This window comes from Pseudophryne corroboree, chromosome 1 (assembly GCF_028390025.1).
Source record: "Pseudophryne corroboree isolate aPseCor3 chromosome 1, aPseCor3.hap2, whole genome shotgun sequence".
Taxonomy (NCBI): Eukaryota; Metazoa; Chordata; class Amphibia; order Anura; family Myobatrachidae; genus Pseudophryne; species Pseudophryne corroboree.
This window is the reverse complement of record NC_086444.1, coordinates 953,210,845-953,238,190: the sequence shown is the minus strand read 5'-3', so window position 1 is coordinate 953,238,190 and position 27,346 is coordinate 953,210,845. Positions and strand designations below refer to the sequence as shown.

Genomic DNA, 27,346 nt, shown 5'->3' with positions numbered 1-27,346 from the left:
CTGAGTGAAAAGGGTGATGGGTGAGAGGAAAGGATGTGTTGAATGAAGTGAAAAAAAGGGGGTAAAAAGTTGGGGCATATGTGTTAGGGCAATAAAAGTGACTGGTACAAAATCTTAGGGCATATGTATTAAGACAATAAAAATGAATGATGCAAGAAGAAAAGAGGGGGATGAGCGAAATACTGTGTAGAGGTGTATATGTCAATAAAAGTAAAGTAGATGTACAACAGCAGATTATTTGGAAACTGGGTCAAAACAGTGATGTGAAATGAGGATGCATGTGTTACTGAGATTAATTGATGCAAATACAGCTCAGTTGTGAATACTGAATGGAAAACGGAAAAAAAAAAGGGTTTGAGAAGAAGAAGAAAGACGCAAAGAAAAGTAGAGGGGAATCAGTGATTGAATGTATCTTTATAAAAAGACACTGTAGTTAATGTACTCATTGAGACCCATGGGTTTTAGTCCTCCCAATCTGAATGTTCACTCACTTTCTTTTTTAATGAGTTCTTTGCTCAGGTCACCTCCACGTATACCTAGGTGGATTTTCTCTAGCCCAAATGCACGTAACTCATGGGGGGAATCATGGTGTTGAGCGTGAAAGTGTCTCGCTACAGATGTTAATTTCTTCCCTTTTAATAGGTCTGATGAAGCATTCCTAATGGTTCCCATGTGCTCAAGGATTCTGGTTTTGAATTTTCTTGTGGTCATACCAACATACCGTTGATTATAACTGCAGATCAAACAATAAACCAGACCTTGTGTGTCACAATTGAAGAAATGTCGCAAGGGGATGTCATTCCAGGCCATCGGTTTAGAATCTCTGAATTTTATTACCTACATGATTATTACTTATTATTTAGTAACACTAATAAGCCACGAGTGTGTCATCTCCCCAGATTATTTTCCCACTCATTCACTACACACATTGGCCCTCATTCCGAGTTGATCGGTCGCAAGGCGAATTTAGCAGAGTTACACACGCTAAGCCTACGCCTACTGGGAGTGTATCTTAGCTTCTTAAAATTGCGACCGATGTAATCGCAATATTGCGATTACAAACTACTTTGCAGTTTCTGAGTAACTTCAACCTTACTCTGCCTGTGCGATCAGTTCAGTGCTTGTCGTTCCTGGTTTGACGTCACAAACACACCCAGCGTTCGCTCAGACACTCCCCCGTTTCTCCGGCCACTCCTGCGTTTTTTCCGGAAACGGTAGCGTTTTCAACCACACGCCCATAAAACGCCGTGTTTCCGCCCAGTAACACCCATTTCCTGTCAATCACATTACGATCGCCGGAGCGATGAAAAAGCCGTGAGTAAAAATACTATCTTCATTGTTAAATTACTTGGCGCAGTCGCAGTGCGAATATTGCGCATGCGTACTAAGCGGATTTTCATTGCGATGCGATGAAAAATACTGAGCGAACGACTCGGAATGAGGGCCATTATTTCTGCTCCCTTTTTTGCTTTTATTACAGTCATTTCCAGTGATCCACATCACAACTTGTTAATTTGGATTTTTCACACATTATTTTTGTTTTAATTCTCACATACACTACCTCACCTTATTGTTCCATTGTTATAGTTTTTGTCAGTGATTTTTTTATCGCAATCCCCATCAAGGGCTGTACGTCCTCTACCTACTATTATCACTATTAATGTCATATAATCATTACTACAATTATATAACTTTCACCTTTGTTAAATGATTTTTTGTTAGCTTTTACAACAATATTTCATTATAGATTATCACCCAGAGGGTTATCAATAATTATCAATTTCATGAGTCATTGTTTCATTTACATTTATATCTTCTTAATCCTTATATTTACTTCACTCTCATTTATCTGATATTATATTTTTCGTATTTATTTTCTGTAATTTTTACTTAGGTATGTCAGACTACATATAGATATGATATACTTTATATTATATTTATTTATTTTTCCTATTGAGGGTGAATTAATGTTATTGGGACTACATCTCCCACAGATAGCGTCTGTCCAGCACAATTGTTAAGCACCGGTAGCTCAGTGTTTTCCCGGACTTAACATTCCAGGCCATCGGTTTAGAATCTCTGAATTTTATTACCTACATGGGTATTACTTATTATTTAGTAACACTAATAAGCCACTCGTGGCCTTACCATACAAATCAAGGAAAAGTTATGTTTTAACAAACTTTTATTTTATACTCTTTTTTTGGCTGTGTTTTTAAACTTAATTTCTTTGCTTTTGTTTTTATTCATACATCTCTTTTCTATGTGGCATCATCTGAGGGCTTTCCTTGCCGAATCCAATCGATTTCTGAATATAATGATGAGTGCAGCTGACAAGGACCTAATCCGTTTATTCACCTCAGCTGCTTTGAAATACACTCGTCCTATGATTGGTCAGGGAACCGGCTCTGACCACGTTAAAAAACCTGCAGGGACGCAGCCCACAACAGGAAGTGATCAAGCCCGGCTGACGGGTGAAACGCGTCTTCCGATCTTCCACCGACTGCTTTTCTGAGTGCCGTACATCCGTCGACACCTGCCGCTGCCCTGCGCCCTTTCAGCCCTGCTGAATCATCCTGCTTATCCACCGAGACTGTTTCTGATGTTAAAGTGTCCATCTCTCTTCTGCCTGCAGCACCCGCTCTCACCCGATCTGTGCGGCTGCATGAACTTTACCGATCACCTGTGGCTGTCTACTCTCCACTCCAGAGACTGACTGCCGTACGAGGACACATACTCCCGTCTGCGCCGCACAACCCTCCAGCTTAGCCGCACCTTTCGTTTTCATCAACAGGGATCCACTGCCGCAGGACTTCACCCCGCGATTGTCGTACAGGTCATTTACAGACACGGGACGTTGGCAGTCACCTGCATCTGGTGCTTTCCCCTTACGGCCACCACGGGCATCCCCTTCAGTGACGGAGATTCCACACATCAGGATCGAGATTCTTCAACTAACATTCGCTGCGGGTAATATCAGCGCATTGACTTACTCGCCCCCAGCATTGCAATTTCTATCCCTTTCTTGTGCGTTTTTTCTCCCCTGTGAAACCCCAATATAATTAATCTTTATTTTCCCAGAATAAGTTGTGGGTAGCATCAGCCTATACGTTTATCTAATTTTTCTATTGCATTGTTTATCCATAATTTGACTGTGTTTAAACTTGCATCATATTCTTGCACACTGTCTATATGTACTCATAGTCTGAGTATCAGTTACATTGTCATCTCTTCTTTTCTTGGGCTCAATTACTGAGACTTGTCTGTATCTGGCACTAGAAACATATTTGTTACATTACAGTCCTGATACTTTGTTATCTTTATCACTGTTGCGAAGAATCTGACCATAATCCATCTGATTTATCTATAGTCAGTATAGGTGCCTGCTAATCTCCATTATATGCCATTAACTGGTAACAATTATTCAGAAATGTGAATTGATTTTCTAATTGTCAGTAAGGGCATCCTTTGGCACGTCTATTTGCTCCCCATTTTTTTCTTATTCTTATCTATCTATTTTCGTGGACTCTCACCACTGATTCAGGGTTCACCCCTGTCTAACATTGGCAGCAGATCCATCTTTCTCCCTTACACTACTAATTTCGTGAACTCTCATCAGTGGTTCCAGAGTTTCTGCTGTCGTTCGTATCTCTCTACTACCATACCACACTGGAAACGCCCAAAGCCGTCTGATCTTGGAAGCTAATCAGTGTTGTGCTGGGTCAGTACTCCAGTGGGCGACCCTTGAGGAAGACCCAGTGTAGTAGAGCTCATATTGGTCCATCATGCTCAGAGTCTAACACTGACAGCAGATTCAGCTTGCTATCTTATTTCTCACTGTTTTTTCTCTTATCAAAATTGGCAAAATTACAATGGGGGTCATTCCGAGTTGTTCGCTCGGTAAATTTCTTCGCATCGCAGCGTTTTTCCGCTTAGTAATGCCCCACAAGTGGTAGTAGCGTTGCCTTCATTATGCTTGCGGCATGCCTCTCTGCCGCCCCGTCCCTGTCTGACGATCTGCTGCCGCTGCAGAGCCGGGCAGCAGAGCAGCAAGCACAGGCTACACTGACTGTGTGAGTCAGGACTCCTTATAGCAGCTGCCCGCAGCACTACCTCTGTCCAACCCTGCTCCCTACGTGCCTGGATGGCACCCTCACAGCCCGTCATACTGTATACTATGTCAAGGTACTGCCATATTATTCTATATAAATGTGTGTATGGTGAGTTCTATGTGTATATATATATATATATATATATATATATATACAAAAAATGTCCCTGGCACTCCGGACTTCCGTTCACCTTGCTCCGGTGCCCTCCCCTCAGATCTGCATCTGTGTATATGGTCCTTGTATGCCGCCCATACAAGGACCATATATATATATGTGTGTGTGTATGTGTGTGTGTATATATATGTATAAATTATAATATATATACTGTATATTTTATATATATATATATATATATATATACAGTATATGTGTGTGTGTGTGTGTATATATATATATATATATATATAATTTTTTTACAGCGACTTTGTGCTTTATAAGGGGGGGGGGGGAGTCAAGGCAGGGTGGGGGGCCCCGGAGAAATTGGTGTACCGGGCCCCAAGTTTTCTCTTGCCGGCCCTGGCTCCTCCTCCCCACGACTCACCGTTACATGCTCCTACAAGCTACAATGGGTTGCCCTGCCTTTGCCCCTGTTATTTGTCCTGCCTAGTCCTACCCAGTCTGTGGCATTATAGCAGTGTATGTACTCATGCTATGTACTGTACATGTGCTATGGTTACCTTCTTATATACATTTTTTTGTTTTTGTGTCTGGCGTTCCAGACGCTTTGTGGTACCTTATAAATAGTAGTTAATAATAAGAATACTAATAATTAGAGATGTGCACCGGAAATTTTTCGGGTTTTGTGTTTTGGTTTTGGATTCGGTTCCGCGGCCGCGCAGCGTTTTTCCGCTTAGTGCGCATGCGCATGCGCAATGTTCGCACTGCGACTGCGCCAAGTAAATTTGCTATGCAGTTAGGAATTTTACTCGCGGCTTTTTCATCGTTCTGGTGATCGTAATGTGATTGACAGGAAGTGGGTGTTTCTGGGCGGAAACTGACCGTTTTATGGGAGTGTGTGAAAAAACGCTACCGTTTCTGGGAAAAATGCGGGAGTGGCTGGAGAAACGGAGGAGTGTCTGGGCGAACGCTGGGTGTGTTTGGGACGTCAAACCAGGAACGACAAGCACTGAACTGATCGCAGATGCAGAGTAAGTCTCGAGTTACTCAGAAACTGCACAGAGATGTCTTATCGCAATATTGCGAATCTTTCGCTCGCAATTTTAAGATGCTAAGATTCACTCCCAGTAGGCGGCGGCTTAGCGTGTGCAAAGCTGCTAAAAGCAGCTTGCGAGCGAACAACTCGGAATGAGGGCCCATCTTCAGTCTCCAACATCCCAGCCTTACAACTGTTTCATTTTGGATGAATACGGGGGCAACACATATTGGCAGCTTACGTGTCTTCAGAACAATTTATGTTAACTCCTTAAAGCACTCTTATTGCATTTTGGCAGCCGGAACTTATTATGCTATTATCTGCATTTAATTGTTATTAATTGAATTATTATTTAGTTTATTTCAATTTTTCTTGTGTTATCAAGTATCAGCATTTATTTGCTAGTTACTTCCTTACATCATCTGATTGTTACCTTATTGACCACTGACTATTTTTTATTCTATGATATTAATAAAAGTTATATTTTACATCTATATTTATATTTATCTTTAATATTTCATATATTATATCATTTAAAAGTAAAGAGTGCGCCCACAAAAGAGTCTCTTTTTCTCTCCATACTGTTGGTGTATGTATGTATGTATGTATGTATGTATGCGTATGTGTGTGTGTGTGTGTGTGTCCCAGTGCCCCAGTGTGCTGAGCCTGTATACATTATCACAGGGGCATGCATAGTAGTAATAGTTGCCCCCGGGCTCCCACAAACCTGCCTTAATCTGGCCCTGGTACCTCTGCAGGATTGGGCAGTTTCTGTGTCATCTCTGTCCTCTTCCCCAAGTCGCCATGAATAATTCTGGGCTCTAGTACATTAGGGGTGGGGGCAATAGTGTGGCATGTGGCCATACCCTGTTGTTTATATCGGGCCTCTTGAAGATTTTATGCTTCATGGCAATCTGCTACTGGAGGGGGTGCAGCTATACTATATTGATGTCTCCTTGGTTGGTTTGGACCTAGGTACTCTGTACAAGTTTCCTCCAGCTCCCCTGTCTCTTCCATATCTACCTATTGTTGATGATAGCCAAACATAGTCAATCAGCAGGTAAGCTTGGCGTAACGACAAGGGGTGCCCCACATGTTTTCAAGCTCACCATTCCTGTTTGTATACAAATAGAAGAGACTATACAGATTCCTGGTTTAATCAGGCAAATTATTATCAAAAACCATCTGTTCAGCAACTATTCATCTATGTCTGGTCAATCATAAAACCAAATCACTGGTTGTCCTCCCAAGTAGCTGATAAATCACTGTACTGATAGAGCAAAAATCTGTCCCAGTGTTTTTAAAATTATTATCCCAACAATTTTTCTTTAGTCATAAGATTTTGCTTGCATCTGAAACTTTATGCTAAATGTGTTCATCTTATATTTTATATGCTCCTCCCAGGCCCGGCGACAGGGGGGGTCAAAGGGGACAACCCTCCCGGGCCCCGAGCTTCAGGGGGCCCCATCCAGGCCCGGCGCTACCTGCTCAGCGAAGGGATGCAGTGCAGGGAGGCGCTGGGACGGAGAGGCGCTCCCCCTGCTCTGCATTCCTTCCCTGCTGCGCCGTCCTGTCCCCACTGCTGCTGCTGTGCCTGTGACAGGCACTGGCAGCGGCGCTTGTAGCATTAAAATCCTCCTCCCTCCGCTCCCCTCACCTGTGTGACAGGACAGCGCTGTGTATGGGACAAAAGGGGGCGGAGCTACACGGGACGGAAGGGGCGGGGCTAAACGGGACCGAAGGGGGCGGAGCTACACAGACCAGGCTGCTATAGTGTACAGACTCAGAGGGAGACTGGCTTAGGTAAGTGAGGGGGGGAAGAGGGAAGTGTGTGTGTATTGTGTCTGTGTGGTATGTCTGTGTGCGTTTATGTGTGCTTTAAGGACGCTACTACTACAGGGGGGCATTACGTGTAACGTCGCTACTAATGGGGGGGCCATTACGTGTAACAACGCTACTAATGGGGGGGCCATTACGTGTAACAACGCTACTAATGGGGGGGCCATTACGTGTAACAACGCTACTACTAGGGGGGTCATTACGTATGAGGACGATACTACTACCTGGGGGGGGCATTATGTATAGGATGCTACTATTACTTGGGGGGCATTACATATAACAATACTACTACTACTTGGGGGGCCTTACGTATAAGGACGCTCCTACTACTGGGGGTGCACTATGTATAAGGATGCTACTACTACTGGGGGGGCATTATGCATAGGGATGCTACTACTACTGAGGTGCATTACATATAAGGACGCTACTACCACTTGTGGGGCATTAAGTATAAGATGAATAAGATTGTGCTACATTGTGGCGTAATTTTGAATGGGGGTACTATTGTGTGGCTATGCCCCTTACTTGTGAGACCACACCCCTTTTCCCAGTGCGCGCCAAAGGAATATGGGAGGGCGCAAATTTATAGTTTGCAGGGGGGCGCCGAACACCCTAGCACCGGCCCTGGCCCCATCACTTGCTTGGTCTGGTTGGTCTTCGCTTTGTTGCCTTCATTATGCTTGCGGCATGCCTCTCTGCCGCCCCGTCCCTGTCTGACGATCTGCTGCCGCTGCAGAGCCGGGCAGCAGAGCAGCAAGCACAGGCTACACTGACTGTGTGAGTCAGGGCTCCTTATAGCAGCTGCCCGCAGCACTACCTCTGTCCAACCCTGCTCCCTACGTGCCTGGATGGCACCCTCACAGCCCGTCATACTGTATACTATGTCAAGGTACTGCCATATTATTCTATATAAATGTGTGTATGGTGAGTTCTATGTGTATATATATATATATATATATATATATATATATATACAAAAAATGTCCCTGGCACTCCGGACTTCCGTTCACCTTGCTCCGGTGCCCTCCCCTCAGATCTGCATCTGTGTATATGGTCCTTGTATGCCGCCCATACAAGGACCATATATATATATGTGTGTGTGTATATATATGTATAAATTATAATATATATACTGTATATTTTATATATATATATATATATATACAGTATATGTGTGTGTGTGTGTGTATATATATATATATATATATATATATATATATAATTTTTTTACAGCGACTTTGTGCTTTATAAGGGGGGGGGGGAGTCAAGGCAGGGTGGGGGGCCCCGGAGAAATTGGTGTACCGGGCCCCAAGTTTTCTCTTGCCGGCCCTGGCTCCTCCTCCCCACGACTCACCGTTACATGCTCCTACAAGCTACAATGGGTTGCCCTGCCTTTGCCCCTGTTATTTGTCCTGCCTAGTCCTACCCAGTCTGTGGCATTATAGCAGTGTATGTACTCATGCTATGTACTGTACATGTGCTATGGTTACCTTCTTATATACATTTTTTTGTTTTTGTGTCTGGCGTTCCAGACGCTTTGTGGTACCTTATAAATAGTAGTTAATAATAAGAATACTAATAATTAGAGATGTGCACCGGAAATTTTTCGGGTTTTGTGTTTTGGTTTTGGATTCGGTTCCGCGGCCGTGTTTTGGATTCGGACGCGTTTTGGCAAAACCTCCCTGAAATTTTTTTGTCGGATTCGGGTGTGTTTTGGATTCGGGTGTTTTTTTTCAAAAACCCCTCAAAAACAGCTTAAATCATAGAATTTGGGGGTAATTTTGATCCTATAGTATTATTAACCTCAATAACCACAATTTCCACTTATTTCCAGTCTATTTTGAACACCTCACACCTCGCAATATTATTTTTAGTCCTAAAATTTGCACCGAGGTCACTGGATGACTAAGCTAAGCGACCCAAGTGGCCGGCACAAACACCTGGCCCATCTAGGAGTGGCACTGCAGTGCCAGACAGGATGGCACTTAAAAAAATTAGCCCCAAACATCACATGATGCAAAGGTAAATAAATAAAAAAAAGAGGTGCAAGATGGAATTGTCCTTGGGCCCTCCCACCCACCCTTATGTTGTATAAACAGGACATGCACACTTTAACAAACCCATAATTTCAGCCACAGGGTCTGCCACACGACTGCGGCTGAAATGACTGGTTGGTTTGGGCCCCCACCAAAAAAGAAGCAATCAATCTCTCCTTGCACAAACTGGCTCTACAGAGGCAAGATGTCCACCTCATCATCATCCTCCGATTCCTCACCCCTTTCACTGTGTACATCCTCTTCACAGAGTATTAATTCGTCCCCACTGGAATCCACCATCTCAGGTCCCTGTGTACTTTCTGGAGGCAATTGCTGGTGAATGTCTCCACGGAGGAATTGATTATAATTCATTTTGATGAACATCATCTTCTCCACATTTTCTGGAAGTAACCTCGTACGCCGATTGCTGACAAGGTGACCGACTGCACTAAACACTCTTTCGGAGTACACACTGGAGGGGGCGCTACTTAGGTAAAATAAAGCCAGTTTGTGCAAGGGCCTCCAAATTGCCTCTTTTTCCTGCCAGTATACGTACGGACTGTCTGATGTGCCTACTTGGATGCGGTCACTCATATAATCCTCCACCATTCTTTCAATGGTGACAGAATCATATGCAGTGACAGTAGGCGACATGTCAGTAATCGTTTGCAGGTCCTTCAGTCCGGACAAGATGTCAGCACTCGCTCCATACTGCCCTGCATCACCGCCAACGGGTGGGCTCGGAATTCTTAGCATTTTCCTCGCAGCCCCAGTTGCGGGAGAATGTGTAGGAGCTGTTGACGGGTCACGTTCCGCTTGATTTGACAAGTGTCTCACCAGCAGGTCTTTGCACCTCTGCACACTTGTGTCTGCCGGAAAGAGAGATACAACGTAGGCTTTAAACCTAGGATCGAGCACGGTGGCCAAAATGTAGTGCTCTGATTTCAACAGATTGACCACCCGTGAATCCTGGTTAAGTGAATTAAGGGCTCCATCCACAAGTCCCACATGCCTAGCGGAATCGCTCCATTTCAGCTCCTCCTACAGTCTCTCCAGCTGCTTCTGCAAAAGCCTGATGAGGGGAATGACCTGACTCAGGCTGGCAGTGTTTGAACTGACTTCACGTGTGGCAAGTTCAAAGGGTTGCAAACCTTGCACAACATTGAAATCATTCTCCACTGCACTTGAGTCAGGTGCATTCCCCCTCCTTTGCCTATATCGTAGGCAGATGTATAGGCTTGAATGGCCTTTTGCTGCTCCTCCATCCTCTGAAGCATATAGAGTGTTGAATTCCACCTCGTTACCACCTCTTGCTTCAGATGATGGCGGGGCAGGTTCAGGAGTGTTTGCTGGTGCTCCAGTCTTTGGCACGCGGTGGCTGAATGCCGAAAGTGGCCCGCAATTCTTCGGGCCACCGACATCATCTCTTGCACGCCCCTGTCGTTTTTTAAAAAATTCTGCACCACCAAATTCAATGTATGTGCAAAACATGGGACGTGCTGGAATTTGCCCACATATAATGCACGCACAATATTGGTGGCGTTGTCCGATGCCACAAATCCCCAGGAGAGTCCAATTGGGGTAAGCCATTCTGCGATGAAGTTTCTTCAGTTTCCGTAAGAGGTTGTCAGCTGTGTGCCTCTTATGGAAAGCGGTGATACAAAATGTAGCCTGCCTAGGAACGAGTTGGCGTTTGCGAGATACTGCTACTGGTGCCGCCGCTGCTGTTCTTGCTGCGGGAGGCAATACATCTACCCAGTGGGCTGTCACCGTCATATAGTCCTGAGTCTGCCCTGCTCCACTTGTCCACATGTCCATGGTTAAGTGGACATTGGGTACAACTGCATTTTTTAGGACACTGGTGACTCTTTTTCTGACGTCTGTGTACATTCTCGGTATCGCCTGCCTAGAGAAGTGGAAACTAGATGGTATTTGGTACCGGGGACACAGTACCTCAAGCAATTCTCTAATTCCCTGTGATTCAACGGTGGATACCGAACACACGTTTAACACCAACACAGCTGCCAAGACCTGAGTAATCCGCTTTGCAGCAGTATGACTGCTGTGATATTTCATCTTCCTCGCAAAGGACTGTTGGACAGTCAATTTCTTACTGGAAGTAGTACAAGTGGGCTTCCGATTTCCCCTCTGGGATGACGATCGACTCCCAGCATCAACAACAGCAGCGCCAGCAGCAGTAGGCGTTACACTCAAGGATCCATCGGAGGAATCCCAGTTAGGAGAGGACTCGTCAGACTTTCCAGTGACATGGCCTGCAGGACTATTGGCGTTCCTGTTTAAGGAGGAAATTGACACTGAGAGAGTTGGTGGTGTGGTTTGCAGGAGCTTGGGTACAAGAGGAAGGGATTTAGTTGTCAGTGGACTGCTTCCGCTGTCACCCAAAGTTTTTGAACTTGTCAATGACTTCTGATGAATGCGCTCCAGGGGACGTATAAGGGAGGATGTTCCTAGGTGGTTAACGTCCTTACCCCTACTTATTACAGCTTGACAAAGGCAACACACGGCTTGACACCTGTTGTCCTCATTTCTGTTAAAATAATTCCACACCGAAGAGGTGATTTTTTTTGTAATTTGACTAGGTATGTCAATGGCCATATTCATCCCACGGACAACAGGTGTCTCCCCGGGTGCCTGACTTAAACAAACCACCTCACCATCAGAATCCTCCTTGTCAATTTCCTCCTCAGTGCCAGCAACACCCATATCCTCATCCTGGTGTACTTCAACAGTGACATCTTCAATTTGACTATCAGGAACTGGACTGTGGGTGCTCCTTCCAGCACTTGCAGGGGGCGTGCAAATGGTGGAAGGCGCCACCTCTTCCCGTCCAGTGTTGGGAAGGTCAGGCATCGCAACCGACACAATTGGACTCTCCTTGGGGATTTGTGATTTAGAAGAACGCACAGTTCTTTGCTGTGCTTTTGCCATCTTAACTCTTTTCAGTTTTCTAGCGGGAGGATGAGTACTTCCATCCTCATGTGAAGCTGAACCACTAGCCCTGAACATAGGCCAGGGCCTCAGCCGTTCCTTGCCACTCCGTGTAGTAAATAGCAAATTGGCAAGTTTACGCTTCTCCTCAGACGCTTTTAATTTAGATTTTTGGGTCATTTTACTGAACTTTATTTTTTTTTATTTTACATGCTCTCTACTATGACATTGGGCATCGGCCTTGGCAGACGACATTGATGGCATTTCATCGTCTCGGCCATGACTAGTGGCAGCAGCTTAAGCACGAGGTGGAAGTGGATCTTGATCTTTCCCTATTTTACCCTCCACATTTTTGTTCTCCATTTTTTAATGTGTGGAATTATATGCCAGTAATATATCAATAGCAATGGTCTACTGTACTGTACTATATATGTATACTGTTGGTCACCAAAATGCTGCACTGTAATACTATATATACTGCTCACAAAAATGCTGCACAGATATGGAATGGATACTTGCAGTGACACCGAGCTGCAAGATACAGCAATGGCCTAATGTACAAATATATACTGTTGGTCACCAAAATGCTGCACTGTAATACTATATGTACTGCTCACAAAAATGCAGCACAGATATGGAATGGATACTTGCAGTGACACAGAGCTGCAAGATACAGCAATGGCCTACTGTACACAACTATATACTGTTGGGTCACCAAAATGCTGCACTGTAATACTACATATACTGCTCACAAAAATGCAGCACAGATATGGAATGGATACTTGCAGTGACACAGAGCTGCAAGATACAACAATGGCCTACTGTACACAACTATATACTGTTGGGTCACCAAAATGCTGCACTGTAATACTATATATAGTGCTCACAAAAATGCAGCACATATATGGAATGGATACTTGCAGTGACACAGAGCTGCAAGATACAACAATGTCCTACTGTACACAACTATATACTGTTGGGTTACCAAAATGCTGCACTGTAATACTTGTTAGGGTGTAGTATGGCTGACCGGCGGTCTCCTGACCGCCGGTCAGCTTACCGACGCCGGGATCCCGGCAGCATACCGACGCCGGGATCCCGGCGGGGAGGGGCGAGTGCAGCAAGCCCCTTGCGGGATCGCTGCGCTCGCCACGCTGCGGGGTCGGTGGCGACCTGCGGTCGCCACGGGTTCTATTCCCACTCTATGGGTGTCGTGGACACCCACGAGTGGAAATAGTCTCTGTTGGTCGGCATGCCGACCATCGGGATACTGAGCCGGCGGGATGGTGGAGGAGGTCATGTGACTGTCGGTCAGCAGACCGCCGGTCACATGAATACCACCCATATATACTGCTCACAAAAATGCAGCACAGATATGGAATGGATACTTGCAGTGACACAGAGCTGCAAGATACAGCAATGGCCTAATGTACACAACTATATACTGTTGGGTCACCAAAATGCTGCACTGTAATACTATATATACTGCTCACAAAAATGCAGCACAGATATGGAATGGATACTTGCAGTGACACAGAGCTGCAAGATACAGCAATGGCCTACTGTACACAACTATATACTGTTGGTCACCAAAATGCTGCACTGTAATACTATATATACTGCTCACAAAAATGCTGCACAGATATGGAATTGATACTTGCAGTGACACAGAGCTGCAAGATACAGCAATGGCCTACTGTACTGTACTACTATAAGTATAATTATATACTGGTGGTCCCCAGTCCCCACAATAAAGCACACTGAGCACAGATATTTGCAGCACACTGAGCACAGATATTTGCAGCACACTGAGCACAGATTACGGAGCTTTTCAGGGAGAGAACGCAGCCACGTCCTCTCCGTTCAATCTCCAATGCACGAGTGAAAATGGCGGCGACGCACGGCTCTTTATATAGAATACGAATCTCGCGAGAATCCGACAGCGGGATGATGACGTTCGGCCGCGTTCGGGTTAACCGAGCAAGGCGGGAAGATCCGAGGCTGCCTCGGAACTGTGCAAAATGGGTGAAGTTCGGGGGGGGGGGGGGGGTTCGGATCTCGGAGAACCGAACCCGCTCATCTCTACTAATAATGTATTTGTAATAACATTTGCAGTAACAGGCTGCGAATTATAGCAATATGTATAGGTCTGTAATGGTTACAGTGAGAATGGTGTGTAATTCGCACTGCTTACGGATTTACCTGCCTTTCAGTTGTTTTCTTTCTTCACAACTTTTCAGCTGGTCGAAGAGACCACTTTGCAGTTTCTGTTTTTTCTGGGGTAGATGGAGCATTAATGCTAACCTAATATGCTGTATTATGCTGTATTATATCAATCCGGCAGCACTGGTGCTCTTCTCAGCTAGACCCAAAGTCCATCATTTGCAAGTGTAGCCATAAATAATCATGTATAGAGAGGCACTTACCAGACTTCTAATTAGCAGTATTTAATGCATAGCAGTAATATCACAGGTCGACGTTTCGGCCCTCAGCAGAGGTCTAACTCTCTCTGCACATGGTTTTGCCCAACTGCTAACAAATTTACTGCTGCAATCAACTCTGAATTACCCCCTTAATCATGATCACTGCACCACCATCCCAAATGTTGGCAAGTCCAGTATAAATAGCCCCTATATTACCACGTACACTCCATCTATTAGAGCTGTGAAAACAGCCACCTCCGGGATCACATCTCCTACAGCCAGTCCTTCGCAAGATTTAGTATTCTCCTATCATTGTTCTATTGCAATTTTGAAACATAAAGCTTGCTGCAATATATTGAATAATAGCACAAAGTCAGTATCTAAGCAGACAACCTAGCTTAGCTCACTAACAGTAAATAATAGCATCTAAACATGGAAATTAATCTCCATAGTCTCAACTGATTCTCATGGGTAGGCTAAATATAACCAGCGGTCACCAGCAGGTAAGCCACCAATCCACCCAGTGAAAATAATACATACATATATCACAATATGGAAACCTTTAAAAATGGGTCAACGCTTCCGACCCATATTAAGCACATACAAAAACAATTACTTTTCTCTATCATCCATAGTCTTAATAAATATGTCAAAAAGGCATATGTCAAAAAACAAATGTCAAAACCTCACCCTACCACATTTGTGATACGTATCCTACAAGAAGCATTATTAGAGGCATATTGTGCATAATCTGTCGATCCAACAAACTTCTTTCTGTAACAGAATTTATGCTCTAGTCTATCACCACCACAAAGTGGTTTGGCCACATGTTCAATTTTCATGTCATGCAAGCATGCAGGGTATACTGAGCAAATACAAAATGACATGCCACAGGCTTGTCTGATGTTCCAGCCAATAGTGCCCATCTGATTGAAGATCTGTGGTTGGCTGTTCATTCAGGGAACATGCAGGTCATTTTCCTTACATATGCCAATCCACAGGGGCAATGTAATAGACACACCACAAAATCTGTGGTACACGTCACGTGATGTTTGATTTCAATCTTTGAACCTGATTGTAGATGCATGAAATGTGTTCCAGTAATCATTGCTCAGCAAGTAGTACATTTAAAACAACCATTCTTAGGCCATCTCAGCCACGTGGATCCCACTTCTGGTTGAAAGTTTAGCATAGGTTCCTTCAAGAGGTCACGTAAATTAGGCCCCCTCTTATATGAAATCATTTGCATTTTATCCTTCAAACCAAGCTTGGCGCTATTCCAATGTTTGCTGAGTTAGTGTCATAGGTGGTAATAATTATCACATTATCATCCATACCTCTCTTCTTCTTTCACTGCTGACTTTCAAATTTAGATCTAGCCTTGCTGAGGCATTTCTCAATCACTGCTGGTGAGGACCCTCTCTCTTTGAACTTTAACGCCATCTCATTCAGTTGTATATGTGCTTGTTCAGTGTAACTATTAACACTCATAGGAACTGTGAGATGAGCAGTGCGTCTTTGAGTACTAGTGGATGATGACTCCCATCACGGAGAGGCCCATTTATCAACAAGTGATAAAACTCGTTACGAATGATAAAACTTATTGTGCATGTTAAATGGTGCTCCTGCCAATTACCTTTCAACTGTCAACACATGACAGTTAGGAGCTGATTGGCTGGAGCACCATTTATTATATGCAAGGAGTGTATCATTCACAACGAGTTTTATCACTGTCTGATAAATGAGCTCTCTTGAATAATATTACAGTCAATTGGTTTCTATATAGTGACTCCTAAACAATCACAAAGTGCTACATCAATTCATTCAAAAAAACTTTCGCGTTTGGTTGATGTGAACCGAACAGGTGTTTCCATTTCATTTAAATCTGCAGCCATTTGTTCAAATACCTCTTTGGTATTAGTCCACAAAATACAGATGTCACCAGTGTACCTAAAGAAACATGGGATGCTGGGACCATATCTGGGAAATTTGTACTCTTTGTTGTATTCTCCGTAAACATATTGGTGTATGACATTACCAAATATATTGTGATCCCAGTATCCAGCATATAATACCATTGCCATAGTGGAAATTATTATTTTCCACTGATTGTTTTTCTATGCAAAATGTGATTTTTATTTAATTTTGTATTTTGTCCATCTGCTCTGGCAATGACGTAAGGGCCTAATTCAGACCTGGTCACTACAGCGGCAGTGTATGCAGTGAGATACGATGGCATCTCACTTGTGCGATCGCCTCTGCCTGATTGACAGACAGAGGCAGTCACGGGGCGTGTTGGTGGCGTTGCAGCAGCGTTTTCGGGGGCGTTTCCGGACCGTTTATGCAGGTGTGTGCGGACCATTTGCGGGGTAGGCCACGGCGGGTGCATGACATCACATGCAGCCACTGCGACCCTAAACATGGCGTGTAGCCGCCTGCTGCGTAGGCAGAGAGCTACTTGGCAGGTGCGAAAGCATCACCGCTGTGCGAAGCTTTTGCACGTCTGAGGGGGGGGTTTAGGACCCGGCATGCGTGGTGGACTTGCTCTGTGCTGGGCTTCTTCCCCGCATGTCAGAGATTTTGATCGTAGATGTGCGTTTTTTCGCACATCTACGATCAGGTCTGAATTAGGCCCTAGGTCTCTACTTCTTGGACTACGAAGTATTAGATCAAATTATGCACCCAAAGTGACAGGTGATAAAGATATTGTAGTTTATTGGTCAACACTTCTGTTTTCCTGAGAATGTAAAGTGCTTACAAAGGCTTACATATGCCTGTAGACAGCACAGAAACCTAGCAATATATAGCAAGAAGCACAATCTAGATGTAATTAGAGATGAGCGGGTTCGGTTTCTCTGAATCCGAACCCGCACGAACTTCATGTTTTTTTCACGGGTCCGAGCAGACTCGGATCCTCCCGCCTTGCTCGGTTAACCCGAGCGCGCCCGAACGTCATCATGACGCTGTCGGATTCTCGCGAGACTCGGATTCTATATAAGGAGCCGCGCGTCGCCGCCATTTTCACACGTGCATTGAGATTGATAGGGAGAGGACGTGGCTGGCGTCCTCTCCATTTAGATTAGGGTTGAGAGAGAGAGAGAGAGATTGACCTGAGGCTGTGATACTGTAGAAGAGAGTGCAGAGTTTAGTGACTGACGACCACAGTGACCACCAGACAGTGCAGTTGTTTGTTTTATTTAATATATCCGTTCTCTGCCTGAAAAAAACGATACACACAGTGACTCAGTCACATACCATATCTGTGTGCACTGCTCAGCCCAGTGTGCTGCATCAATGTATATATATATCTGACTGTGCTCAGCTCACACAGCTTATAATTGTGGGGGAGACTGGGGAGCACTGCAGTGCCAGTTATAGGTTATAGCAGGAGCCAGGAGTACATAATATTATATTAAAATTAAACAGTGCACACTTTTGCTGCAGGAGTGCCACTGCCAGTGTGACTAGTGACCAGTGACCTGACCACCAGTATATATAATATTAGTAGTATACTATCTCTTTATCAACCAGTCTATATTAGCAGCAGACACAGTACAGTGCGGTAGTTCACGGCTGTGGCTACCTCTGTGTCGGCACTCGGCAGCCCGTCCATAATTGTATATACCACCTAACCGTGGTTTTTTTTTTCTTTCTTTATACATACATACTAGTTACGAGTATACTATCTCTTTATCAACCAGTCTATATATTAGCAGCAGACACAGTATAGTGCGGTAGTTCACGGCTGTGGCTACCTCTGTGTCGGCACTCGGCAGCCCGTCCATAATTGTATATACCACCTAACCGTGGGTTTTTTTTCTTTCTTTATACATACATACTAGTTACGAGTATACTATCTCTTTATCAACCAGTCTATATTAGCAGCAGACACAGTACAGTGCGGTAGTTCACGGCTGTGGCTACCTCTGTGTCGGCACTCGGCAGCCCGTCCATAATTGTATATACCACCTAACCGTGGTTTTTTTTTCTTTCTTTATACATACATACTAGTTACGAGTATACTATCTCTTTATCAACCAGTCTATATATTAGCAGCAGACACAGTACAGTGCGGTAGTTCACGGCTGTGGCTACCTCTGTGTCGGCACTCGGCAGCCCGTCCATAATTGTATATACCACCTAACCGTGGTTTTTTTTTCTTTCTTTATACATACATACTAGTTACGAGTATACTATCTCTTTATCAACCAGTCTATATATTAGCAGCAGACACAGTACAGTGCGGTAGTTCACGGCTGTGGCTACCTCTGTGTCGGCACTCGGCAGCCCGTCCATAATTGTATATACCACCTAACCGTGTTTTTTTTTTCTTTCTTTATACATACATACTAGTTACGAGTATACTATCTCTTTATCAACCAGTCTATATATTAGCAGCAGACACAGTACAGTGCGGTAGTTCACGGCTGTGGCTACCTCTGTGTCGGCACTCGGCAGCCCGTCCATAATTGTATATACCACCTAACCGTGGTTTTTTTTTCTTTCTTTATACATACATACTAGTTACGAGTATACTATCTCTTTATCAACCAGTCTATATTAGCAGCAGACACAGTACAGTGCGGTAGTTCACGGCTGTGGCTACCTCTGTGTCGGCACTCGGCAGCCCGTCCATAATTGTATATACCACCTAACCGTGGTTTTTTTTTCTTTCTTTATACATACATACTAGTTACGAGTATACTATCTCTTTATCAACCAGTCTATATATTAGCAGCAGACACAGTACAGTGCGGTAGTTCACGGCTGTGGCTACCTCTGTGTCGGCACTCGGCAGCCCGTCCATAATTGTATATACCACCTAACCGTGGTTTTTTTTTCTCTCTTTATACATACATACTAGTTACGAGTATACTATCTCTTTATCAACCAGTCTATATATTAGCAGCAGACACAGTACAGTGCGGTAGTTCACGGCTGTGGCTACCTCTGTGTCGGCACTCGGCAGCCCGTCCATAATTGTATATACCACCTAACCGTGGTTTTTTTTTCTTTTATACATACATACTAGTTACGAGTATACTATCTCTTTATCAACCAGTCTATATTAGCAGCAGACACAGTACAGTGCGGTAGTTCACGGCTGTGGCTACCTCTGTGTCGGCACTCGGCAGCCCGTCCATAATTGTATATACCACCTAACCGTGGTTTTTTTTTCTTTCTTTATACATACATACTAGTTACGAGTATACTATCTCTTTATCAACCAGTCTATATATTAGCAGCAGACACAGTACAGTGCGGTAGTTCACGGCTGTGGCTACCTCTGTGTCGGCACTCGGCAGCCCGTCCATAATTGTATATACCACCTAACCGTGGTTTTTTTTTCTTTCTTTATACATACATACTAGTTACGAGTATACTATCTCTTTATCAACCAGTCTATATATTAGCAGCAGACACAGTACAGTGCGGTAGTTCACGGCTGTGGCTACCTCTGTGTCGGCACTCGGCAGCCCGTCCATAATTGTATACTAGTATCCAATCCATCCATCTCCATTGTTTACCTGAGGTGCCTTTTAGTTGTGCCTATTAAAATATGGAGAACAAAAATGTTGAGGTTCCAAAATTAGGGAAAGATCAAGATCCACTTCCACCTCGTGCTGAAGCTGCTGCCACTAGTCATGGCCGAGACGATGAAATGCCAGCAACGTCGTCTGCCAAGGCCGATGCCCAATGTCATAGTACAGAGCATGTCAAATCCAAAACACCAAATATCAGTAAAAAAAGGACTCCAAAACCTAAAATAAAATTGTCGGAGGAGAAGCGTAAACTTGCCAATATGCCATTTACCACACGGAGTGGCAAGGAACGGCTGAGGCCCTGGCCTATGTTCATGGCTAGTGGTTCAGCTTCACATGAGGATGGAAGCACTCAGCCTCTCGCTAGAAAAATGAAAAGACTAAAGCTGGCAAAAGCAGTAGCACCGCAAAGAACTGTGCGTTCTTCGAAATCCCAAATCCACAAGGAGAGTCCGACTCCAATTGTGTCGGTTGCGATGCCTGACCTTCCCAACACTGGACGTGAAGAGCATGCGCCTTCCACCATTTGCACGCCCCCTGCAAGTGATGGAAGGAGCACCCGCAGTCCAGTTCCTGATAGTCAGATTGAAGATGTCAGTGTTGAAGTACACCAGGATGAGGAGGATATGGGTGTTGCTGGCGCTGGGGAGGAAATTGACCAGGAGGATTCTGATGGTGAGGTGGTTTGTTTAAGTCAGGCACCCGGGGAGACACCTGTTGTCCGTGGTAGGAATATGGCCGTTGACATGCCTGGTGAAAATACCAAAAAAATCAGCTCTTCGGTGTGGAAGTATTTCACCAGAAATGCGGACAACAGGTGTGTTCCCTTTGTCAAGCTGTAATAAGTAGGGGTAAGGACGTTAACCACCTCGGAACATCCTCCCTTATACGTCACCTGCAGTGCATTCATAATAAGTCAGTGACAAGTTCAAAAACTTTGGGTGACAGCGGAAGCAGTCCACTGACCAGTAAATCCCTTCCTCTTGTAACCAAGCTCACGCAAACCACCCCACCAACTCCCTCAGTGTCAATTTCCTCCTTCCCCAGGAATGCCAATAGTCCTGCAGGCAATGTCACTGGCAATTCTGACGAGTCCTCTCCTGCCTGGGATTCCTCCGATGCATCCTTGCGTGTAACGCCTACTGCTGCTGGCGCTGCTGTTGTTGCTGCTGGGAGTCGATGGTCATCCCAGAGGGGAAGTCGTAAGCCCACTTGTACTACTTCCAGTAAGCAATTGACTGTTCAACAGTCCTTTGCGAGGAAGATGAAATATCACAGCAGTCATCCTGCTGCAAAGCGGATAACTGAGGCCTTGACAACTATGTTGGTGTTAGACGTGCGTCCGGTATCCGCCGTTAGTTCACAGGGAACTAGACAATTTATTGAGGCAGTGTGCCCCCATTACCAAATACCATCTAGGTTCCACTTCTCTAGGCAGGCGATACCGAGAATGTACACGGACGTCAGAAAAAGACTCACCAGTCTCCTAAAAAATGCAGTTGTACCCAATGTCCACTTAACCACGGACATGTGGACAAGTGGAGCAGGGCAGGGTCAGGACTATATGACTGTGACAGCCCACTGGGTAGATGTATGGACTCCCGCCGCAAGAACAGCAGCGGCGGCACCAGTAGCAGCATCTCGCAAACGCCAACTCTTTCCTAGGCAGGCTACGCTTTGTATCACCGCTTTCCAGAATACGCACACAGCTGAAAACCTCTTACGGCAACTGAGGAAGATCATCGCGGAATGGCTTACCCCAATTGGACTCTCCTGTGGATTTGTGGCATCGGACAACGCCAGCAATATTGTGTGTGCATTAAATATGGGCAAATTCCAGCACGTCCCATGTTTTGCACATACCTTGAATTTGGTGGTGCAGAATTTTTTAAAAAACGACAGGGGCGTGCAAGAGATGCTGTCGGTGGCCAGAAGAATTGCGGGACACTTTCGGCGTACAGGCACCACGTACAGAAGACTGGAGCACCACCAAAAACTACTGAACCTGCCCTGCCATCATCTGAAGCAAGAAGTGGTAACGAGGTGGAATTCAACCCTCTATATGCTTCAGAGGTTGGAGGAGCAGCAAAAGGCCATTCAAGCCTATACAATTGAGCACGATATAGTAGGTGGAATGCACCTGTCTCAAGCGCAGTGGAGAATGATTTCAACGTTGTGCAAGGTTCTGATGCCCTTTGAACTTGCCACACGTGAAGTCAGTTCAGACACTGCCAGCCTGAGTCAGGTCATTCCCCTCATCAGGCTTTTGCAGAAGAAGCTGGAGACATTGAAGGAGGAGCTAACACGGAGCGATTCCGCTAGGCATGTGGGACTTGTGGATGGAGCCCTTAATTCGCTTAACAAGGATTCACGGGTGGTCAATCTGTTGAAATCAGAGCACTACATTTTGGCCACCGTGCTCGATCCTAGATTTAAAGCCTACCTTGGATCTCTCTTTCCGGCAGACACAAGTCTGCTGGGGTTGAAAGACCTGCTGGTGACAAAATTGTCAAGTCAAGCGGAACGCGACCTGTCAACATCTCCTCCTTCACATTCTCCCGCAACTGGGGGTGCGAGGAAAAGGCTCAGAATTCCGAGCCCACCCGCTGGCGGTGATGCAGGGCAGTCTGGAGCGACTGCTGATGCTGACATCTGGTCCGGACTGAAGGACCTGACAACGATTACGGACATGTCGTCTACTGTCACTGCATATGATTCTCTCCCCATTGAAAGAATGGTGGAGGATTATATGAGTGACCGCATCCAAGTAGGCATGTCACACAGTCCGTACTTATACTGGCAGGAAAAAGAGGCAATTTGGAGGCCCTTGCACAAACTGGCTTTATTCTACCTAAGTTGCCCTCCCACAAGTGTGTACTCCGAAAGAGTGTTTAGTGCCGCCGCTCACCTTGTCAGCAATCGGCGTACGAGGTTACATCCAGAAAATGTGGAGAAGAGGATGTTCATTAAAATGAATTATAATCAATTCCTCCGCGGAGACATTGACCAGCAGCAATTGCCTCCACAAAGTACACAGGGAGCTGAGATGGTGGATTCCAGTGGGGACGAATTGATAATCTGTGAGGAGGGGGATGTACACGGTGATATATCGGAGGGTGATGATGAGGTGGACATCTTGCCTCTGTAGAGCCAGTTTGTGCAAGGAGAGATTAATTGCTTCTTTTTTTGGGGGGGGTCCAAACCAACCCGTCATATCAGTCACAGTCGTGTGGCAGACCCTGTCACTGAAATGATGGGTTGGTTAAAGTGTGCATGTCCTGTTTTGTTTATACAACATAAGGGTGGGTGGGAGGGCCCAAGGACAATTCCATCTTGCACCTCTTTTTTCTTTTCTTTTTCTTTGCGTCATGTGCTGTTTGGGGAGGGTTTTTTGGAAGGGACATCCTGCGTGACACTGCAGTGCCACTCCTAGATGCGCCCGGTGTTTGTGTCGGCCACTAGGGTCGCTTATCTTACACACACCTCTACCTCATTGCGCCTCTTTTTTTCTTTGCGTCATGTGCTGTTTGGGGAGGGTTTTTTGGAAGGGACATCCTGCGTGACACTGCAGTGACACTCCTAGATGGGCCCGGTGTTTGTGTCGGCCACTAGGGTCGCTTATCTTACTCACACAGCTACCTCATTGCGCCTCTTTTTTTCTTTGCGTCATGTGCTGTTTGGGGAGGGTTTTTTGGAAGGGACATCCTGCGTGACACTGCAGTGCCACTCCTAGATGGGCCCGGTGTTTGTGTCGGCCACTAGGGTCGCTAATCTTACTCACACAGCTACCTCATTGCGCCTCTTTTTTTCTTTGCGTCATGTGCTGTTTGGGGAGGGTTTTTTGGAAGGGCCATCCTGCGTGACACTGCAGTGCCACTCCTAGATGGGCCCGGTGTTTGTGTCGGCCACTAGGGTCGCTTATCTTACTCACACAGCGACCTCGGTGCAAATTTTAGGACTAAAAATAATATTGTGAGGTGTGAGGTATTCAGAATAGACTGAAAATGAGTGGAAATTATGGTTTTTGAGGTTAATAATACTTTGGGATCAAAATGACCGCCAAATTCTATGATTTAAGCTGTTTTTTAGGTTTTTTGGAAAAAAACACCCGAATCCAAAACACACCCGAATCCGACAAAAAAAATTCGGTGAGGTTTTGCCAAAACGCGGTCGAACCCAAAACACGGCCGCGGAACCGAACCCAAAACCAAAACACAAAACCCGAAAAATTTTCGGCGCTCATCTCTAGATGTAATCTGAAGTGTTTGTTGTAATACAATTCAATTACATGACACAAAATAGGAGATGACTGTACAAATCTGGAAGGCGCAATAACTGTAGTAAATCAGGCTTCTTGGCTTATCAAATATCTGTTTATCATAGCTGTTTCTAAACACAGTTATATTAATTCTGCAGCACTGACAAGTTTAATCTTCTCTGAGCAATTTACTTGCCATTATACACCTTATGGCATTCAGAATAGCTCTGATAAAGGGATAGCTTCATATGTCTAAAATATATATAATATATATGTATAACATGGTGTGTTATAATGGCAGAAATCCCACCAACATGATTGGACGCATTAGATCATATCATCATGTATTATTTCCCAATGACCAAATCCCTCCCAGTGTAAACAACAGCTTCACTCACAGAGTGACAGAGCAGCACGTCCCTCACTGACGACACCACATCACTACCACACTTACAGGAGCACATCCCTGCCTCACTGACAGCAGCACATCCCTGCCTCACTGACAGGAGCCCATCCCTGCCTCACTGACAGGAGCCCATCCCTGCCTCACTGACAGGAGCCCATCCCTGCCTCACTGACAGCAGCACATCCCTGCCTCACTGACAGCAGCACATCCCTGACTCACTGACAGGAGCCCATCCCTGCCTCACTGACAGCAGCACATCCTTACCTCACTGACAGCAGCACATCCCTGCCTCACTGACAGCAGCACATCCCTGCCTCACTGACAGCAGCACATCCCTGCCTCACTGACAGGAGCCCATCCCTGCCTCACTGACAGGAGCCCATCCCTGCCTCACTGACAGGAGCCCATCCCTGCCTCACTGACAGCAGCACATCCCTGCCTCACTGACAGCAGCACATCCCTGACTCACTGACAGGAGCCCATCCCTGCCTCACTGACAGCAGCACATCCCTGCCTCACTGACAGCAGCACATCCTTACCTCACTGACAGCAGCACATCCCTGCCTCACTGACAGCAGCACATCCCTGCCTCACTGACAGCAGCACATCCCTGCCTCACTGACAGCAGCACATCCCTGCCTCACTGACAGCAGCACATCCCTGCCTCACTGACAGCAGCACATCCCTGCCTCACTGACAGCAGCACATCCCTGACTCACTGACAGGAGCCCATCCCTGCCTCACTGACAGCAGCACATCCCTGCCTCACTGACAGCAGCACATCCTTACCTCACTGACAGCAGCACATCCCTGCCTCACTGACAGCAGCACATCCCTGCCTCACTGACAGCAGCACATCCCTACCTCACTGACAGCAGCAGATCCCTGCCTCACTGACAGGTATGACTGCATACCTCCCAACTTTTCCAGACGGTTATTCTGGACCTCTGTATGAGTGGGCCGGGCCTTGGATGGAGGGTTGTGGCCTAGCGCCGCGACCCCTGTTTTTGTCATTTTGGGGGGCGTTCCCAGCACTCCCTGAGCAGCTGGGCATTCCCTGACTAGACCTCCATGCACTAATAGATACTGTTCGCATGCGCACGACATCTATTCAGTGATCACCGACTGCTTTGCAGAGCAGAGCAGCGGTGATTACTAGCTCTCCGAATCTGCCCCCACCCGCGGGACACTGCGACCCGCGGGATGGACAGTGGGACAGTGTCCAATTAGTGGGACTGTACCGCTGTATTCGGGAACAGTTGGGAGGTATGTATGTGTAACATAAAATTTCATTCAGATAGACTCATCCAACAGTAGTTTTCTGCTACGCTGCTCCAATGTACTATGCGAGGAGGGAGGATGCAAAAATGACTGTGAAAGAAACAGCAATGCTGTGACGAAACGCTGTGATTGTTCTCACCACACCCTTCTGCCTGTTGGGATTGAACTTGTGAACTTTCTGTATTTATTTATTGATAGGTGTAAAAACACTTCAAACTGCTTAGTCGTACTACGTAGGTCTCTAACAGCTGCCAGCCTAAAGGTGGGTACACACTAGTAGATATATCTGCAGATCAATTGATCTGCAGATATATCTATGTACGGATCGGGCAGTGTGCTGTGCATACACACTGCCCGATCCGTCGGGGGACTGACGTCATGAACTGGGCGGGCGCCCGCCCAGTTCACCTGTCAATCACCGCCGGCCACCGCAGCATGTGTACGGGCGGTCGGACGACCGCCCCATACACACTGTCACGATCCTTGTATCTGGACGCCATTTCTTACCCATCAGATGCCTCCTAAGGCTGGCTCAGCGCTCCAGGACCGGATCCCATCTGTTATCCTAATGTTCACATTCCTGCATCCTCTCCTGTCTCTCTGAGACGCTGTCACAGTAACGCCTTATTACATCTGGCATGGCGTCTCCCGCGGCCTCCGCCGCCGTCCCTGAGCTTCTGCATGCAGAGTGTCAGAGTGGCGATTACGTCAGCCGCGGCCTCCGCTGTGTCCGCGTGGTTGGATGTGCACTTGTCAGCCTGGCGTCTCCTGTCTCCAGTGGCCGGCGCCGCCATTACTGTTTTCATTACCACATGGATTACAAACCAAACTTCCCTCCAAGTGTCTGCATGGGCGCAGCCATCTTGGATTCTGTCAGCTGATCATTTCCTCCAATCTGTTGTCAGTATTGTTAATCTGCATAATTGCCTAGCCAATCCCTTCCTTGCTGCAGGTATAAATACACTGTGCCTGAGCAAGGAAGGCGTCAGTGCTTTGGTTGTCAAACCTAGTTCCTGTTTGTCTCTCTCCTGTGATTGTCTTCCAGGTTCCAGCTCCTGTCTCAAGACTTCCACCATAGAGATCCGCACCAGCATTCCACCTGCGGTGTAGCCTGACTCTCCAATCCACTGTGGATTCATCTGTTTCCAGCTACAACATTACCTGCTTCCAGCTCAGCTTCCAGCAGAGTACAGCTTCCCTTAAAGGGCCGGTGTCCTTTCTACACTTTACCACTCTCCACCGGTATTATTATTTCTCCGCTCTCAAGTTCTACATTTCAGTTCATATTTCATCGCTCCCAAGTTCATTTATTATTTAACTGGTTCCAGCCAGTATCCACTCCATGC

General features: G+C 45.8%; 1 protein-coding gene and 1 pseudogene across 1 annotated transcript in view; both read left to right on the top strand.

The window, feature by feature from the left end:
• Positions 1 to 27,346, top strand: part of CPE (carboxypeptidase E) — a 168,900-nt gene that overhangs the window by 27,827 nt on the left and 113,727 nt on the right. The window lies entirely within an intron of this gene.
• On the top strand, positions 3,652 to 3,770 carry LOC134945168 (5S ribosomal RNA; annotated as a pseudogene).